The sequence below is a fragment of the Austrofundulus limnaeus genome, unplaced genomic scaffold, assembly GCF_001266775.1.
Source record: "Austrofundulus limnaeus strain Quisiro unplaced genomic scaffold, Austrofundulus_limnaeus-1.0 Scaffold135, whole genome shotgun sequence".
In the NCBI taxonomy this organism is placed as follows: Eukaryota; Metazoa; Chordata; class Actinopteri; order Cyprinodontiformes; family Rivulidae; genus Austrofundulus; species Austrofundulus limnaeus.
The window spans coordinates 363,281-367,000 of NW_013952537.1; positions in this window are offsets into that span (position 1 = coordinate 363,281).

Genomic DNA, 3,720 nt, shown 5'->3' on the forward strand with positions numbered 1-3,720 from the left:
GGTCTGGGCCTCCCTTCTGAAGCTGCTGCCCCCGCGACCCGACCCCGGATAGGTGGAAGAAAATGGATCGATGGATGGATGATTGCTAAAGAAGCCCCTCTACCTGTCAGGACACCATGTAATACAGAATTTTTGACAGAGCAAAGGTTTGTAAAACACAGTTTTCACAAACTGCTTTGACATTATGAGACTAAAGTTATTTTAAAAAACAGCATTATTCTGCTTTGAAACAGTACCTGTTCTGATTTGACAATAATTTCTCAGTTTAGTCCAAATTAAACTCTCTTACTCTGAAACAAGGCAGTTCAAAGAGCTATCTACAACAGGTAAGATATTGCTTTGAATCTTTCCCACAAAAACCCACTTTAAAGGATCCAAACCCTCTCTGGAATGGTTATTTCAGGCCATGAAACCAGATGAGAAAAGCGCCAAGAAATAACTGCAGAATAAGGTTGAGAAAAGGCAACATCACAAAGTAAACAAGACCTTTAACAATTATTGGCAATAACTATGCCTGATTGTACATCAGTGAACCTCGTGTACACATCATTTTTCACAATAATGATTCCATATTCATGCATCAAACCAAACCGTGCGCACTTTTTTCAAGGAGGTGTTTGTTTGAGGGTTTATTGTTTTTCTTAAACTCTGTTCTGTGAGTTCATTTTTTGAACCTATACTCCTCAGCAGTGAAACGAATTTTAATAAAAAGCCATTAAACAACAAAACAATCTTATTTCCCAGAAGTCAAAAACATGTTCAGATGTTTTACATCAGTGTTACAATATTCCTGAATACATTTACTGTTACACTAAAAATATTTGGATGATAGATTTTAAAAACAATGTCTGCACTTTTCACACCATCTCCACTGTTCTTGTATCTGTGATTTTCTTTTTCATGAAACACACAAAGTCCTGTCAGTGAGACAGATGTGGAACAGCAGCAGCACATTGTCAAAATGTAAAATTATACAGATTTGGCAGGAAAAGTATGGACACAGATTATTTCTTTGTAGTAACAATACGTTTTGGCAATAAATCTTATACGGGCAAGAGCAACAGCAAAAATGAGAAGATTTGCCTAATTTTTCATGTGCACAACCCACATACTCAGCTCTACTGCTYATCCCACAAATGCATGTTCCTTACACATGTTGCATTATTTACAGCAAAGGGGAAATGAACAACAGRATAAGATTTATTGCCCRTAAGCATTGTTAAGAAAAAGAAATATACTATCAAAACCAAAATATCCTTACTTTTACGGATCATCTGTAGTTCACATGACCCTCCTGAAGTTAATCATTGTGTTTCTTCTAAACAGCAAATTATTCAACTCTTACAAAAAGTGCCAATAGAGTCAGTAAATGCAAATGTTGTGTTCTCAGTTTAATCATATTTAGTCTATGTTGATTTGTGTATTACAAGATAAGAGAACGGGACAAACAACCCAGTGGCTGATCACTTTTTTTCTTCATTGCGTATTTATTTCTTAATCAAAGACGACTTGGGACTAACTTGGTGGTGTTTTATTCCTGAGGCTGCAGGTTCAAGCCCCGTTTGCGTCAGGAAGAGTGTTCAGCGTAAAACAAACGAGTTTGCTTGCTGTGGCGACCCCTGCAGAAATAAAGTACAACAACACTAAGGATTCGTTTGGACCTGTTGAAACGGGGTTATGAACGTTTAACGTCTTACCTGTTGTAGACAGCTCTTTAAAACGACCTCAATTTGGAGGAAGTGACATTTGATGTTAATCAGACTTATGAGCTTACGTCTAGTCTGAGCTGGGATAAGAGAGGATATTGCTGCTATTTTCAAAAAAAAAAACAAAAAACCAACAACTTCAATCTCAAATACTTCAAACCAGTTCAAACACTTTAGTCGTATTTTGGATAATGCTTTCTTTTACGGTACCCTTATTACCATGTAATTACAAGGTAATGTAAATAGTAATTACTACGTTATTACCATGTAATTACAAGCAATGTAAATAGTAATTACTACCTCATTACCATGTAATTACAAGGTAATGTAAATAGTAATTACTACCTTATTACAATGTAATTACCTAGTAATTATGGTACAAAAGAAAAACTACTGTTAGTAAAACTACCTTTATTGGRTAACTGCAATCAAATTACTATTCAATAGTAACTCAACACTATATTTATAAACAAAAGAATGCAACTACATTTTGGGGTTAGTGGTTAATTGCAATAAAATATAATTTTAAAACTGTCCAAATTACCTACTACTTATTTAGGTGTTACATAGTGAATTGTAATACATTACCAGGTAAGTGCTACATTACTGCAGACAATTAATTACATAGTAAAATTGTACCCTAATTACCATGTAATTATGTGGTAATAGGTAGTAATTACATTTAAATTACWTTTTTATTACCTTGTAATTACATGGTAATAAGGGTACTGTAAAAGAAAGTGTTACCGTATTTTATACCAATTCAAACAGAAATATAACATCACTCTTGCTGAAGGCTACGATTAGCTGCTCTTGCCACTAGCGATTATGAATATTTGTGAAATTCCATTTAAATAACCATGTGGTGTCAGATCAACAGCAATGTAAAAGTTTAGTAATGTTTGTTTAATCAATTGCTTAATTTCTCATTAGCAAGTCAATCCTCTCAGAATATTGGCTTCTCAACTTTCCTACAAAATTCTGCTTTAAATTATCTGGCAGTTCCACCAAAACATGACAAAAAAGCAATATGAACCAAACTGATTTGCAAACTTTTGACAAAGTTGCTTTTGTTGTGCAAAATCATTTCTTTCAATTTATAACTACATCTGCTTTCTTGTTTGTGAATCGTCCCAGTTTGCAAGAACTGTCAGGTGCCGCATGAGGATCAGCATTATGTATGAGAACACCAAGAGAAAACAAAAAGCACAACTGTTGGATAAACCGAACGTCGCAAGTGTTTTATTTCTGTCAAAGTGCAAAAGATCCTGGATACAGCAACGTTTTGTCAACAACCATTTCTCACAACRCTCAGATTTCTTCACCCGAAAGGAAAAAAAATACAATACCTGGTCCTCCAAATAAAGTCTGTCAGTGAAATGTCCTGAAAAAGGGTGAGCACAGGGGTTAATAAAAGGAGAATTAATTTTACTCAGACTATGAGGAGATTAGTGGCACAGGAAATTCTGCTTTTAATATCTTCTTTAAATAGGATTCAAAACATACATCAGCAAGATCCTTCTTTTTTTGAGGATTTATATTGTTTCCGGATGTAAAACACAGCACTCAGAACTTTTCAGTTTTCTACAGAAATGAAACCGACTCAAATTAATATCTTCAGCAGAGAGAGAGAGAGAGGGACAAACAAACATTTGCATGTATGTGGTAAATTCTTCATGTGCCAAAAGAAGCAGATGCTTTTTTCAAAAATAGAGAAAAAAAGGGCAGAGAAAATGTAATAAAGCAAAGAATTGAATACTTCATCTTCCAGATCCCAGAGCGCACATGCCAGGAGTTTTGTATTATAAACGCACCGGTAGCTGAAACTTTTGTTTTACTCCCATGCACTAATCTCCATCCTATCCTGCTCCCTGCTATAATTTTGTTAGACTTTCCTATATTTATTTAATAAACGCTCCAAATTCAAATTGTAACTTTGTGTGTCGAGAATTAATGGGAAAAGCCCTAACTGTTAAATCGTAAAATTTGAATTAGAAAGTTCCCATGTAATGCA